General features: G+C 38.8%; 1 protein-coding gene across 4 annotated transcripts in view; it reads left to right on the top strand.

The window, feature by feature from the left end:
• LOC107263675 (synaptotagmin-7) overlaps window positions 1–17,466 on the top strand; it is a 201,418-nt gene that overhangs the window by 37,823 nt on the left and 146,129 nt on the right. The window contains exons 1-2 of one of the 4 annotated variants that reach the window (XM_025081022.1): window positions 10,676–10,785; window positions 11,477–11,602. The exons of 1 other annotated variant lie outside the window; for it this stretch is intronic. The gene's annotated coding sequence lies outside the window, so the exon portion shown is untranslated. Of the gene's footprint in view, window positions 1–10,675; window positions 10,786–11,476; window positions 11,603–17,466 lie in introns of those variants that run through there. 2 more of the 4 variants (XM_025081021.1, XM_015731144.2) reach the window with 2 other exon arrangements.

Here is a 17,466-nt window from a genome sequence, read left to right as displayed (position 1 = left end):
GATAATGGTCATCCGATTCGTGATTGGCTGCTCAATTCGGTATAGGTTCCCGCTGCGACTCAAATTAGTTGACTGCTTGTGCGTGGGTGCTTCTACGGCAATAAGATATCCTGAACGAACTAGGTTTGTAAATGTAGAATGGTTAACTGATAATGTTCAATTTCGAAGTCTATGTCTATGCCTACACGTTGCGTGCGGGATAAAAATGGAAGAAGAAAGTTTTTAATCAACCCTGTGAAATTCTATTGCGCATACTACCAGAATTGTGCCATTATTGCTTAGCCAGACGTATACATTGGCTTTATATCCAGTACGTGAAAGTGCATAAGAGTTTTATATTGTTTCTTTTGTATCGAAACATCGCTGTATGAGGTAGACGGGTATTTAGCTGCTTTGAAATTGTAGTATTTTTAATATCTGGTGCACTTGATACGAATTTTTTAATGAAAAATTCTATGGGGCTACATTGTTATTGTTGTAGTTGTTTTATATACAAGTATACGTTATAAGGGCCAAAGTATTTTTTTCACTATTTTCACAATTCTGCGTACAAATGTATGCGCGGGTATTAATATATTTGTAGGAATTGCTCAAATTTTATACAGTATTAATTTGGGTACGATATGTCTATAGTAATGAAAAAAAAAGTTGTCCGCCATTTTTGATACGATGAACTGGACAGATTTAAAAGTGTGACACGGGTCTAGAACTTTTACTGAATTAAATACTTTCGGCGTGTCTCTACCGTCAGATCGGTCATAGAAGAAAGTCCGTGAATAAATTATCGTTGAATGAGAAAAGTTTTTTTATTCGTTTCTTTTCTCGCGGTAACGGCGCTATCGTTTCTGTCGGTTTTGGTATGCGGAATAACAAAGATTTCTTTAACATGGAACATTGGATTCTATGGAATCTTATTATTTCCCTGTGTGATGTCATTTCCATTGGATCGGTGCCAACGGGAATATTAAAAGGAGTACATTCTGTAACGTTCGCACCGTAGGTACGTACAGTGTGTAACTATTGAAAAAATTATATTTGAATTAATTTATTATAAATGAATGAAATTATAGAACAAATTGCGTTTGATGTCTTTGTAGTTTCTCGTAAGATTATTCTTCCATTTAAATAACTCTGGTTAACTGCGAGTATTGTGATAATGTTATAGGTGGGACAAAGATTTTCCTTCTCTTTTCGACTGTCGTCCATATTTATATGTGTTTCAACATATATTGTGACGTGATTCTCCCGAATCGCGCCACAAAATTTAATAAACGTTTCTTTTCCGCTCAACCTAGGCTCCGCACGACAATCCACTAGCGAAATTCCGTATGCGACATTACTATTAAGTTTTGCGTTTGTGAACGTCTACTATCGTCCTTGATGTCAGTTCCGATTACGTTTTCTACGACTAATTATTATTTTGCTTTTGTTACGATATATGCAATCTCTACTCTCGAGCCTCTCGACAACGGCATAAGGGCGTGAGGACAGGACAGTCGCATTGAAGATTTTGGAAGATTTTATAGCGATTCCGTTTGGCTGTTGATGCTGTTTTTGAGATTTTTGACGTAAAGGAGAACCTTGGAGGGATCAGCACGCCGCTTCCACCGACCAAGAGATGCCCGCCGGTTCCGCCGACCTGGATGTCGCCGGGGTCCTGCTGCTGCCACGACGCCAAAGAAGCCCTGGAGCACCCGGGAGGCAACTCCGCCGTTTCCGTCGACCGGCGAGGGCTGCCCTCTGGGCCTATCCGCCGCCGATACGGCCGGCAGGGAGATGAGGTTTTCCTCCCTGGCCCGCTTAAGGCCTGCCGATCGCACACGTCAACGCCTCCGTCCGGCCGAGAAGCCGCCGACGTTCCTTACTCGCCAGGCCCAGTGTACTTCGAGGGCCGTGCCGTCAGGATCGCCGTTCGATTCCGTCCGGCCGTTTCCGTCGCTGCGCGTCGACGCTCGGGAGAGCTCGGCTACCCTCGTCAACGTTCGTCCTATTCCGGTGCCGTCCCGCCTCACCTGCGCCCGCTTGCCAACGATCGTCGATCGATAATTCATTGTTGTGCGAAATCTGAGAGCGAATACACGTGGGGAAAAATCGGAGATAGCGACTCGAAGAGAGATACAGAGAGAGGGAGAGAGAGAGAGAGAGAGAGAGAGAGAGAGAGAGAGAGAGAGAGAGAGAGAGAGAGAGAGAGAGAGAAAGAGCGAAGAGTGCCTGGAGGGCCGATTATACTGATTTTACGCTTTACCTTTTCTATTTTCTAGTGAGATCTTTCGCTTTCCTTAATATTTTCTGATTTTTGGTATTGAAGATTATAGCCACGTGCACGGCTAAACCGTCCGTTTAGCCGGCGACGAATATTCCGAGTAATTCGATCCTTCCGATCAGATTATTTTCCGTGGATATCGTAGTCTAGAAGAATCGAGCCTGCGTGCCCGTGTCTTACTCGCGTGCGCGCTCACGCGTAGCGCCTTCGGTCGTGACTTTTCTAGAAGCAGACTGCGTCTATAGTCTCTTAAATTATATTTGGTTTAGGTTTATATTTCGCGGTTTAAAATCCTTATTCTCTTTTACATTACATAGCTTCCGATTTTAGATATCGATCATTGTGAATTAATTTTAAGACTTTTGTAAAACTATGCTTGGCTTGTGCTAGCCTTATCCGTAATGCCTGAATTATTGCTTTTGTACCATTGCTATTGAGTTCCTCGATTCTTTGAATTCTGTTTTTGCTTAATACAGCTCTGGTGCGTTAACTAATTAATTTGGATTATTTTCTTGTAGTTTTTCGTATCACTTTTCTATAAGTCCTTGGCTGGATTCTTTCCTTCCTTACCTCTTGAACGCCGCGACGCTTCCGACGAGCTAGCCTCCGTAGCGCAGTACCGTGGGACGTATAGTGGTCTAATTTAGTAATATCTTTTGAGTTGCGGTGGTGCCTTTAGGTTAGTTAAGTTAGTATCTTTTTTTGGCCGTGGTGCCCCTATCGGATTTTGCGTGGTCGTGGTGCCCTTAGAATTACTTCGCTTGGTAGCATCTTTAGTTTAGTTCGCCTGGTGGCAACTTTAGGTATAGTTCGCCTGGTGGCAACTTTAGGTATAGTTTGCCTGGTGGCAATCGGTTACCCCGGATCAATTATCTCTCGCGTATCTTTATTGTTTCCACAACGAGCCTGGAGCTCGTGGTGCTCCTTGGAGGGTACCTAGCGCCCAACAACCTTTTCGCGTTTGCCGAGACCACCTGCGCTCCCGCCGTCCGTTAGTGTACAGTTCCGTTTTGGTCGACGGCTGAGAATATCGTCGCAATATATATTCGTATGGGAACAATGGTGGCGAGTGAACGAATAAAAGTGGAAAAACGAGAATTGCATGACAGTAGAAATGTCATAGGTCAGATTTACTTTTGGGATGTGTCAGGTAGTTTTCGACCTTTTTTATTTTCGCTGCACGTAGATCAAATTCAACGGGACATTCTTGAATGTTGTTGATGGCTGCCACATACTGTGTATGCTGCCACACATTGTGCTGCGATATGACTGCGCAGATTTACTGTTTCAACGCAACGATACAGATATATTGTTTTGGAATTTTTGGCATTTTTCTAGTCACGTACAGTTAGATTGGAACAAATTGGAATTTGTTGTTTATGGTAGTTTGGATTGTGTTGGAGATAAAATTGTTGTTGTGCAAGAAAAATTTATTTTGCATTACTTGTCAAGTGTTAAATAAGTTGGAGAGAAATTGTTCTTGTCATTATTGAGCCTTCTTGTTCGTCTTAATGGTAATGGTATTTACAGCATGTAAAGTGTATCGAAAATTAATGGTGTTATATAAATATACAGATATGTAGGGATACATTTAATAATGCAGCATTTGTTATGATTAAAAGTATGGTGAAATCTATAGTATGTTACTTCTAAATTTGAATGTGTGATATACTGAGATTTTTATTATATATATATGCCGAAATAGTGTACACTCTATAATATAGCTATAGTGTCCTATGGTGTACTAACAGTGCATGCATATTTGTATGTATTATACTATGTACGCTAGATTTATTCAAACCCATGCCGAATGAAGATACCATTCGTGGCGGGACGATAGTAGATTTTTTACGAATTCTTGATACGGTTATAGCGTTGGAAATTTTCTGTAGGATTTATGAGAATTCCGAAATTCATAAGAAATACGTTGAAAGTGAATTTTTTGTGAAAACATGTCTTTATTGAAAAATCTTTATTGAAATATTGAAAAAGGGCTTTATATATGAAAGCTTTTTCAATGAAATAAATTTACATAGGTTTGATTGGTCGTTAGAAAAAAAAATATTTCATGCCAAGTAAAAAAAAAACAAAAATGTTGTTTATATCAATTTGGCTAAACGTCCTTATGTATAGAGTAATTCGATTACAAGTACGCTTTGCTTCGCGTAACCTTATGTCTCACGATGTAAGCCATATTTTTAGGTAAACCATAACACTGTCGCGGATAACCATTTTTTTTTTCTTTATTTTTCCCACATTTTCATACTTTCGCGAAAGCAGTCGCCAAACGATTCACATATATAACTGGGAATATTCCTCAACGAGTCGCCTCCTATTACAGTTACTGTTTTTGATATTTCTCATTCTTCATTAAAATAGATAAAATCATCAGAATGACTTAATCACAGAGATTCATTATACAATGTGCCAATTTTGCTTCCGGGCTATAGTGCATTGTTATACTTAATTCCTGAGGAAAAATTATATATATTTTTCATCGAACATAGAACAATGAATGAAATGTCAGAAAATACAAAAAACATTTTTAGTATCTGACGTATTATAATTTACCTATAGCATTATGAATATTATCTATCATTTTTGCCAAGCGATTGTACGTGTCCAAATTTTTCCAGTCGTGGGAGAAAAGCTTGAGTGTCGACGGTTTCTTTACGGCGCTCTCAGGCCTCCCCCAGTCGTCGGATCACCAATCGATTTATCCGCTGCCAAGTAAGGGACAGGACACCTCGAAGAAAATAACGTAATACTGTGAGACATACTTGAATCAATTTGATTTAGCAGAATTGAATTATCCGAATGAGACGAGAGACGCTCGAACGTAATTGTCCTTGGGCGACAGTTTCTCCTGCCTCTTTCAATATACAACTCGTATGAGGACCCTTCTGATGCAGCGAATGAATGAATCTTCTCAAGTGCTTGGCTCGCTCGAGCATTTTCACCAGGATGCGTACATCTTTAAAGTTATGTCTCGTTGAGAAATTTTCTCTCTTATTGTTTTATGCAAATTCGTCCCTTCTTCTGACCCTCAGTCTAAGGAGATTTTAGCAGGTAAATGTTTTTGAAGAAATTGATGCTCGAAATAAAAATGTGCTCGGCTATACATTATTCGTATTGTGCATTAAAATTATATTGCAGACAATGGGATAGTCCTGTATATCATATTTATAATATTAATTGTAACGTATATTTTCTTAAGGCCTCACATATCCCTGATATTTTCAAAAAATTCCATTGTTCTACAGATTTTTATTTGTTATACTTTTAAGAATTTTTCAAAAAAAAATTTTTAAAAAATTCCACTCCGTTACAAAGTTATAGCAATAAATGTAAGATCGGGTGGGGGCGGCTACCTGGCTAACTGCCGTAAGTTCACGTTGTATCTATCAGAAACTTTAAACGCGTTTTTCTCGAAACTACGTTTTTAGATAGCGTCGGCACGATAACTCAGTCAATTTTCAATATTTTGTAACTTCTTTTTTTAATCATGATAATTGTTTTCTCTATAGTCTGACGAGAGGATTATTTAATTTTTTGGTTGGTTAATTTTTTATAAACTATTAAACAGTAAGTTTTTTCTTAAAATTGCATTTTAAAGTTTGAAATACTGTAAGTTCTTTATTCTTGAAAAAAAATGTCCCTCCGTCAGACTATAACTACTACATTATTTTACAAGATTCTGTTTTATTTTTGAAAATTACATAATTTGTTGTGAAGTTATGATGTCGACAAGGAGGTGCCATGTTTTTCATCAGTAGTCCATTTATACCTATAAAACATAATTTTAATATTAAACAAAATTAAAAAAAATTTTTTTCTTATAGTTGAATAGTTAATAAAAAATTTGAAATGAACAATTTAATTTTTTTCCACCATATGACCTTTATAATAATTTTCCAAATTTACTCGATTTTCAGCGCGCGCAGGGGTATGTGAGCCCTTAACTCGGGTCAGGGGGTTTCTCCACTGCCCTTAACTGTATCAAAACTATATCTTCGCCCGCTCTACAGCCCTTTGCCCATCTCCATCGCCGGTATCTCACCCGGGATTCTGCCGGTCCGTGGAGACGTCTCCGTCGGGTACCCTACTCTGCCGGACAACTCGGTACGTCGAGACTATCTCCCCACGGCAGATTCGAGCACTTCGACCTCAACTAAACAATAATAAAATCTTCCGAGATCATTGGTGTAACTATACGAATCAGCCCGAGAGCGTAGCTTCTGAGCAGGATGGCGACTCGAAGGGAACCAGAAACCGAGAATGTTATCTCAATCTGTAGCCGGATTCGCCTTATGACCGTGAATCGAAAAATGACGTCACATAATATATAATTATGTAAAAAGTGTAAAATTGAAAATTCAACGAAATCCTCAAAATGTATTTAATACTGTAGTGGCTGTTACAATTTTGAAATATTTTCATAGGTTTATTCTATATTCCGGTGACGTTAGATACAAAAATTTTCATTCTCAACAGAGAACCTCTCTGCAGATATTTCACGAACATGATCTGTATGCTCTTGGTCCTCCTGTATTGTGAGCATCCCAAGGGATTTTCACTTCTGTGTTACGTGACGGGTTCCTTGATGTATTTCGGAAAGTTGGTTTACGCGGATAGAACGAAGCGTGGATTTTAAGGAACATAAAACATGCCAGAAGTTCTCGTTTCGCACGTGTACATTCGTAGAGCTGCGAAATGTCCTGCAATCCGTCGAGGATTCTTTGTAGCGTTCGTAACAGCCATTACGGTACTGTCCCTTCCATGCGCTGTTACAAAAACAAGGCAACAAGAAATAAATTGTATTGTTGTTCCCCTCTTGAAGTTTCTACATTTCGCGTCTGTAGGAAATTCGTCATTTGGTTGGCAGATTTTTTTTTTTTGATTTGGTTGAAGTATAGTGAGAACGAGGTTGAAGGTTAAAAGTAAAAATTTTATTTATTATTATACATAAGATAGTGACAGATTTCAATAAGGGTTCTTTTAGGATTTAGTATATAGAGTTGATGTGACCAAAAGTGTAAAATTATATCTGAAATGAAATTTTATTGTAACATGCTAGAATAAGCAATGGACTTTGTTCGATGTACAACAAGGTCCGCGCATTGTAAATTTCATTGAATTAAAGCTCAACGCAATGTAGGTTATAACGCAATAAATATCCTGGCTATTAAGTTCCGTACTGGAAAAATTCACAAACCTTTCGAGTCAGGCCGGAAATTTCGATAATGATAGAACCGAGCCCCATACGCCTGTTAATAATTTATCATTGCGTGCGAGATTTATTTATTTGCGAAATTTCTTTTTCGAGGAATTACGTAAGGGAACTATTGACATCTGTGAATCTCCTGCGAACTAGAGTGTACTTTATACCATCACGGTATTGCTGTAAATCAAGTTAAATGCCTATAAAAAAACGTGGCGACTCAAGATATTTTATACTCAGCCCTTACCTCCATTTCTCTCCGCTGCGCATATGAACGTTCACCCTTTCTCATTTGCCAGTATTACAGTCCAACAAGCTGTTACACATTTTTTGTTGTACCGAACTGGAGTGGAGATAAATAATCTAATACTCCATAGCGACTATTTTGTAAATACTATTTTACTGATATCAGCCGATAATATTTTAATTAAATACGAACTGATATCAGTTATCAATACTGTATTAATTGGAGATCGCGAAGATTCGTTAAGTTAGTCTGTCATAAATATATTACAAGTATGTCCTAAATTATATAATAACTGATCCAAATATTTAATTGGTACTTAATCCGAGGAATTTAAAGATCGTACAGTAGCAATATTTATAACGTAGTCGGTATCGTCTTCTCGAACGGTTACAAAAGTTACGTTGTTACATTCCACGAGGCTATTTAGAAGTTTATTGTGTTCACAAAGTCAGACGAAACTGCTATCCTACTTACTCACGGTATAGTTACACATCTTGCCGCGCTATGCACGTATCATTCGGATGAATTTGCCGCATTGGTAAAGCGCTCGGCATTGTTCTGGCGACAGTGGTAAATGAACATCGATATAAGCAACAATAGCAAGTTCAGGCTATTACTGAAAACAGAACTGTTCATCGAGGAAAATAAATCTCCGAAAGCTTGATGAAACAAAATCGCTAAAAAATTCGTATCAACTTTCGTTTTTCTGGCTCTACGGCACTTTCTTAGCTTCTTAGGTCACGAGAATTTCACTGATCGCGAAATACGACCCTTTCGTGAGAACTATATTCAGGATCAGATTTACAGTTGATAAGTAGCTAAAGTCCCAAAGAGGGTTAAGCCAAATTGATACTTTGAGTAAATCTGAAGCTGATTTGCTTTATGACGATTATACGAACAATATCGTGATTTTGAGAAAAAAATTCTCAACAATATTCATGAAAAATGATAGTTTACAAAGCGCGTACGCATGTCACGTAAATCAACTGATTTGAAATATCAGAGTAAGGAAACTTTATTAAAAAAAAAAAAAATGTAGAATAAAAATATTCTACGGTATTTTTAAGCTTCTAACTTTTTACGAGTATCCCTTCCACAGTTGTATCCTAATTTTTTTTCTGGCAACTATACTACAACAGTGAAAAGTTCTTTTTCTCAAAATTGCCAATCGGCCGTCCGAACGAAAGAAATTCCCGAACTTTCCCATTATGATACTTTACTTTCTTTTCCTCTCCCGACGTGGAACGTTCTAGTCTTCACTAGAATAAGATCCAGTTATTCTGTCTAGTGTCCTTTACTCGTTTGCTGCGTTATAGCGAAGTAGACTCGCAGCCAGCTCTCCAATTAAGGTAATCGGTGGTTGTGGTTAACGTACGTGTATTGGTTTAATCGTCCACCTATGCTCTGCAGTTATATATATATATATATATATATATATATACACAGCTGAACATTTCCGTTGGAGTTTGCAAGTCAAATGGCCAAACGCGGATCGAAATTTGGTGATGAAAGGTGACTTGGTACTATGAAGTCAAGTTAACTATCGAGTCGAGACGACCAAACTGCAGTCCTGTGCGAATTTGCGCAAGCTTGCGCCATCGTAATGCTGGAAAACAATTAGTTTTGTTAGGTTAATGAGCTCCCATTGGTTTGCTTTAAACGAGACTATTGTGCCCCTTTGAATATATGTTATCCCCCAAAAAACACTTACGTGTAAAAAACTTCGCCAAGTACAGGAGTGCTGTGTATTCCTCTAATAAAAAGTATTGATATCAGACTATTGAGGCCAAGTACATAAGTCACTACATGTTTGCCTATTATATGATCTAGCACTGGTCCATCATTTTAATTATATTTTCAAAATTTCCTATAACGTTTTCACTACTCTTTTACATTACTACTGTTTCTCGTAGTTAGTTATGATTTAATGGTTGTTTAGTAATTAATAAAACTTTAGTCGATTCCTTATCGAGTACTACTTGGCGGGTCCGTGCCAGGAATTCCAAAGTACTTACTTTGAACGCCATCTGTCGTGTAAAAAATGCGATGGACGTGCGAAGACGACGACGACGACGACGGACCTGAAATAAACTCATCTCGCTCGCCATGTGAATACGTCCTGATCCCGTACACGAATCGTATTGAATTTGGTGGCAATCAATTCAGAACCCTTGATTCCTAGAGTGAATGTATTAATAAATTTTTCTCACATACAGCCGTTCATAAGATATTTGAGTCGAAACACAGGTACAAGAGATGCTTCGAGTAAAGAGTCTCGGCGGGCCGTGCCACGTACGGCGGGTTGCCTGTACTTGGCGCGAGACTCGACCGAGTCTCTTGATACAATTGCGAATTGGGACGCGAAGCGTTGCGAGAGTTACGTAACATTAGGCGTGTGCGTGAACGCATGGAGATATTGATTTTCACGAGTAAAGATGTTTCTGAAGAGAGTATCTAGATTATCGGTGAGTAGCTGTATTTTTCAAGTGGCGTAACAGGCCTCCTCGCGCTATTAACTCACGAAGTGGTTCTCGAGGCAGATTGGAGACAGTCCAAGATGTGCTGAACTTTTTTTCTCTCATTTTCTTTCCTCGAAATATCTCGCGGAAAATGTTGCGACTGCAAAATTTGACTGGATTCAAATTCTCAGTAATTATCTCCAGTTATTAAAGCTGATGTACCAGTTGGGAGATGTATAAGACATTTTTTATGTTAAATGTGGGGTTGATAAGGGAACCGAAAAATGGTCCGCAGTTATCAACCAATATCTATTGATTATCCATGCCCTTGGTTTACTGTAGGCGTATCTGGTTCTTTGCTCCCGGGTGTTCACTTATAGATATACACCCTTGTAAATATTATATAAATAAGCTTATATGGGATTAGGACAAGAAAGGTGACTAAGACGGCAGTTCAGTCTTCGTAAACCGTTGTAACGTGTTGAACTAATAAACGTGTACGCGATAACTCCGAGATGTTGTGATACATCGTTGACGTTATTAGTTGACAATATCTTATCCCGAACGAACGATAAGTTTCGGTCGCCTCGAAATGGTGAGTTTCAAGCATTTCATGTCAAGCGTGATTATAACGTATCGAAGGCACGAGCACGCGCTTTAAAAATGTACATATTTACGAAAAGCACACGGCTTGATAAATGACCAGGACGTTAAGCCCAGCTGTGACGAGCAAATAAAACATAAATTACACTAATTCATCTTGTGTTTAGTCGAGACTATCGATTACGTAGGTGCAGCCAATGCAATTGACAGTTCGCAATTACGATGAAGTTAATACCAGCAATCTGTCATTATCTGCTGTCCACTGACGTTGTCACGAATATATTTTTGTATTTTAAGATCCCGTGGACTACGGTGAGGACGTTCGTGTAATAGAAAAGTCAAGAATGAAAGAATGACATATCTGCGGAAGGGAGTCTGTATGGAGCAGTATCAATATACTACATGTTTAACCAGCGTAATAAAAATCTTCGATAGTATATGTATATGTATTTTCAAGGTTAAACTTACAAGTTTGGCATGTATAATAATTGCTTGTTGTATCCACTAAGTTGTCCTACGAGTTCTTGTCAAATTCATGCAAACTTGTTGAAATTACCAGGTTCTGACCCGTCATTATTTATTGTTTAATAATTCATTACGCACTCCTGTATCGATTTTGAGCTTTTATCCGAAAGTTAGCCGTGCGGTACTTCGAGCTATATATGCTACTGTCTTTTTTTAAGGTGATGACCTCGGTAACCTTGGGATCATGTAGTCAGTTATTATCAAAGCAGCTGGCTGCCTCCACCATCACCACACCATCGGCTCAAATGAGGCTTTAAATTGCTAGATCGCACGGAATTATTGGTGAGTCAGTCAAAGTATTTATTATTCGCGTTCGAAGATAATATTAAGGGATTCGAAGATTCCTTAATTGTCGATATATATATATATATATCTCCGTGTGTGTATATATCTATCTATATATATCTCTGCTGCCTTAAATGTACTTTAAAAGCTTCAACGCACGGATGACGATAATGCGAATAGCCATATCGATAATGAGAGGAGGAATAGGTCAATATGGAGAAAGATTTTAATGGACAAGTTTCTTACTGAAATAAGTAAAGCTCAAACTTTGAGCAGTATGCATTATTCATACGCTTTGCACTTGTTGTTACCTTTCGTTCCGGAATATTCGTTCACTGAGGCAAAAGCCACTCGTTTCCGTAGAATGAAACTGTTTACGACTTTATCGTTTCTATCATTGACACTTTTCTGCAGTTTCACGAAGAGAGAATTGGCCCATTTCCGCAAGCTCCATATAGGTACCCACCCATTCACTTGAGCTTTTACGGTATTGCACGCCGGACGCATGTCACTCTGAAAAAGCACTGTTGCCATATTCATTTTTATTGGCTCTGTGGGATACCATGGCATGGTGAATAATTTGAGTTTTTTTTTTTCGTGTGAACAATTAACTGACTTTCCTAGTAGAAACTGTAGGTCTAGGTCCCATCTAGGTCTGTATTGGCCCTAGAAGAGCTTCCCTCTGAAAAGCAAAGTGCGATTTTGTAGAGGTCTAATCTTTTTTTTAAATAAAATTCCTACTATAACTGAATATCAACACGTCTACACGGTACCTCGCGAAATGCACATGTCGCTTATGAAAATCAATGTGTCGATAATTCTTAATAATTGACCACCTCCTTCAATTGTCACGACTCGTGCGAGTATAAAGTTTTCTATACTGACCGTAACAAAAATGGAAAAGACGTTGACGTTATTATTTTTTTTTCTATTTTGTCGTCGTCATTTGTCAAGAACCTAGCTAACGATCATTATTCGTATAGATGTCTTTGCCTATAATACTCAATATGATTTTCTCACAAATACTGACGTTTCACTATTCAATAGTAACTGATAAAAAAAAAAGCTTTAAAGAACCTCCGTGAGCTTACACAACAGCTCGTGCTATAAAACGAAACTCAGAACGAACTTTTTCTATTGTATCGAAATTCAGAAAAGTACGCATCTTCGTCGTTACCCCTAGACTTTTCCAATATTCAAAGCCATTTGGGTTTACCTACGCTTTGTCCGTAACTTGCCGAGAATTTACACAAAAGCTCATAAATTCGTATGACCCGTGCTTTTGCTAATCTCGTAAAGATAACCCCCGTACGTACTGTCGAGCTTTCACGGGACGCACTGAAAGGGACATCCGTGTGCTGAATTACTGTGGAACACTGTGAATACCGAACGTGAACTAGATTCTAGTGTGCATACCTGGTGTGTTCACTACGGAGTTAACTGTACCGTTCAACTATTTAGTATTTACCGCAGCAGTATTTGGTAGTTACTGTTTAGGAACCTAATCTAACTTAGAAAGTGTTTAATCGTCAGTATCCCAATGTTTTTTGTCTTGCCTAACCTAGTATATTACTCGAATATCAGAAAGTTAGCATTGAAAACTTACACGGGTATCCGATGTCTATGTCCTATGATATATAAAATACATTCACTAAAAACTTGGAAATTCGTGCTGTACGTAAAAAGGGATTTGCGGCCGAATACACACTGCCGGGTGATGTTTAGTTTATATTTGTCTATCTCTCTTTTACTTTTGGATTCGACAGTGTGGTAGCTACAGAAGCACTATTCTTTAGCACACCTCGTTTTACCCTCGCACTTCTACTCTTCGCAGCAATTCCCTAGTCACTGCACTCTTACCGACTGAGACGGAGAGCGTATCATTTTTTGGCACTCTTTTCGTACTCTTGCATTCACCTTTCGTCATTTCCTACCGGTACTGTATGACGTTACATATATACCGTATGAAGCTAAGCGCGAGTATACGTGGAACCATAGTCGTAGAGCCAGAAATTTTTCGAACAATTTTTCTTTCTCTACATTCACATTTCGTGGCTACCCTCGCACAGGATACCCACCGGGATAGAGAGCATACAAGTTTCTGGCACACTCTTCATACAGTTTCATTTAAATTGTGCATTCACTGAGCCGTGCAAGCCTGACACAGAGCGTTCAGTGTCTTTCCAATTGTACCGTACGTTATAGTTACATGTCACTTTGAATTGTCCCTTCCTAATATTTATGGAGTGAAATTTTTAACCTCGTTTCCTCTTTTGTACACTTTTCATATGCTTTTGGGTTCACATGTATATTTATGTGGTTTACGTGGGTACGCGAATTGTATTATGTATATTGTCTGTTTCGTGGATGCCGCTGGGGCCATTTTATCGAGTCTCCGGACATTTGTCAACGGATCAAAGGATAGTTTATACTAAATGACTACACAGGAGTTATTGTCCGGTTACGATAGACCAAATTTTCCGACCCAATTCGGTTATCTCGAGCTGGTTGAAGCGCCAATGAAAAATTCAAAATCTCGACAGACATCCCGACGGAGAATCGAGCCCTTGGGCGTCGTAGCGTCACGGCTTATTCGCCGGAATTTCCTCAGCCAATGGAACCGAAGCAACGGAGTCATATAGGTGTGGCACTGGCGCCCTCAGGGAGTCGTTTTATCGAATGTCCGGTTGCGTGGAAATTGCTTATCTCGTACCACCTTTTAAAGAGTTTTCGTACTGTCCGACAAATAACAATTTAACGATCACTCGCGATAAACAATTTACACACTGAGAAACGTATAATACCACTGTGCAAATTTTTAGTCTGTCTTCTAAAAATCACGCTTCTGCGAGAAACTGCTTCGTTGCTTTATCGAGTGGTATTTTTTTTTTTTTTTTTTTTTTTAACTCTATAGCTACATTGAGATGATGGGATATCCACTTGCACGTCTTATTACACTTCGGCTTTACAATCAGTTTCGTGTTTCTTCGTCTTTTACGTGGTAAAAATAATGAAAAAAAAAATGGGCCATGACTCTGGGCGACGAATCAACTTAAAGTTTTGATTAAATTGATCTTCGAGATACGTATATCCAGCGGCTTTTTTTTTTTTTTTTTTTTTTTTGAAACTCTATAGCTACATTGAGATGATGGGATATCCACTTGCACGTCTTATTACACTTCGGCTTTACAATCAGTTTCGTGTTTCTTCGTCTTTTACGTGGTAAAAATAATGAAAAAAAAAATGGGCCATGACTCTGGGCGACGAATCAACTTAAAGTTTTGATTAAATTGATCTTCGAGATACGTATATCCAGCGGCTCGATATTTACGCGCGCAATTTCAATTTCAAAAGTGAATCATCTGATAACGTTAAAGTCATCGGGCACGCTTTAAATTTTTTTTATCGAAGTCGAATTTTGAATTTTTTTTTCGTGATTTTTCGGCGGGAGTAACTTAGTATTCCTTGACATATCGTGGATGGCACGTGTATTACGTAATTGGTCGATAGTGAACCTAAAAGAAGTTTTTACGTACTTACATAGAAAACTTAATCTTTCGGGTGGCAAAGCCAGCCAAAGTTAATACTCCAGTCCTTAGGAATTTACGTCCTTTATCTTTCACGAGCAAGAGAGTCCCATCTTTCTCAAGCGTATTTCATTAATGCACGTTGAAATTACTGTCTTTCTAAACTTAAACAGAACATTTGTACATGAAGTTCTAGCTCTTGGCGTTCTTCAACGCAATTCAATAGCTTCGTTCCACTGTACGTTCAAAATCCTATAACGTGTGTAAACCGTATATGCCAGATCTAGTACATTGTGGTTCGTGAATTGTTGGGAAGCTTATTCCATAGTATATACAGAGTGACATATAATGAACCTAGAAACTGCGTTCTTGCATCGTACTATACATACACGTATACCAACCCAACCAATCTGTCACTGGATATCACGGCCAGTTGCAATACGTTTCAACGGCAAACGAAAGTTCCTCGTCGTACGCGATAATCATTTTGTAATTTGACCAAGCTGAAATTACGAAATTATTCAGGAACTTCAACGAGTCGGCTAGGAGCGCACGAGCGTTAAAATACGTATAAGAGTCAAAGGAGCACGATTCGAAAATTTTCAGCAACGAAATTGCACCGTGAACTCATGCATAATGTAACACAGCGTATGTAGTCCCTGTACACCCATATAGCTCCTACCCGTAATACAATATTTTCAAACACCCCGCCACTCAGTAATATCGCGAAAACTTTCTGAGACTAATTCATTATTTCCAGTTTACAATTCATCTTAATCGCACGTCGATATCAATCGATTATTTGACACGGTAAAAATGTTATCTATCGTAAACTCGTTGAAACTAACAACTTTATCATTCGAATTTTGACTATTATAGATGTCAATGTGTACAGTACGGATCTTATCAGTGAGATATTAATGGCTCGTAGGATCTTAATTAATTACATTCGCATAGAAGCGACGGGCCAAATGGATTCGTAATTTTCTATAATTTACCGTGTTACCCCCCCTCCCCCACCCAGTAAATTGATAGAGCGTGGCATTTCTAGAGTCTACCATGTCTATTTATATAATATATCCGGTGAGCCACTAGTAGGATTACAATGAAATCACACAGTGAATGTCAGGTTATTCGTTCGACTGTGGAAAATAGCAAAACGACCGACTGTAGAATTGTGTGATGTACCTCAGGCGAAGTTGCGATAGTCATTCTCATTGTTTAATAATAATGGTATCTCTATGGTTCCTGAGCCCACTTCCCATTGGTACCCGGGCGCTCTTTATTCGGCACATAATTGAACACGTCGTTTTATGGGGTTTAAGATAGATAACGAAATGCATAGTACGTTATTCTTGTCTCTTTTGTGTCTTCTTATATCTCGACATTTTGTTGTACACTCTGACGCGTGCTACACTAATTTCGCTCTTACGCCATTGACAGTCCCTTTTCATCGAGCCTGACACTCGTATACATAATACGGTACGTAAAGGTCAATCTTCACTAGTAGTCATCCCCTCTCTCCCTGTTCCTTACTTGAGCCTGCTAGCCCTCATAGTACATTAAAGACTCGTTTAAATTACAGGGAACCGTGATTGACTTTACGCCGTCAATAACCAGAGTATAACGAACTCCGATGTATTACGGAGGTCGTTGTACCTGTACAGTAGGATTTTACATGTTTCACTGAACTTTACGTTCGATCGGAGCGCCATTAAGGACTGTTTGAATATTCTTGTTGAATAATCAATAAAATTCGATTCCATAAATTTCTTAAGCGAGGCTCGTCGTGAATCGTTACTGTGGTTCAATTTCAATGGAAATCAATCGGCTTTATCATGGAGACTCCAATTATATTCTGGCCTTTCTTCAAAGCGGCGACGCATACCTTTGTCCTAGGTTTGCCCTAATTATAATACATTCACCCGCTTCTACGGATCTGTATCAGTTACGTCATCGAAGCACGCCGCGCTCTCGCGAATGAACGTCCACGCGAACTTTATGCGACTATGCTTCAACTTGTTTTTGTGAAATTTATGTCGCGTACTTGGGACTTCTTGAATCGACCTGTAGGAGCTTCCTCATTTGCTGCTAATGTATCGCGAACGATTGCGATAAGGGAAACTCGTTATCGTGAAATAGTTTTCAAATAAGGCATATAAGAGGTATCGCTCTTTGCACGACTGGTACTCATATTGCTGTGTACGACAAAGTGTAGGTACTTGGGTTCATGCTGTGTTGTGCAACTGCACGATAAAGTGTGTTTGTCCATTAGATAATCGTCGTATCGATTAGCGCGTGCATAATTTATTTCGTTATGGCGTTATATCGTGGGG

This window comes from Cephus cinctus, unplaced genomic scaffold (assembly GCF_000341935.2).
Source record: "Cephus cinctus unplaced genomic scaffold, Ccin1 Ccin1_scaffold0160, whole genome shotgun sequence".
In the NCBI taxonomy this organism is placed as follows: domain Eukaryota; kingdom Metazoa; phylum Arthropoda; class Insecta; order Hymenoptera; family Cephidae; genus Cephus; species Cephus cinctus.
Note: the sequence above shows the minus strand (reverse complement) of the source record. Positions and strands in the feature narration are given on the sequence as shown.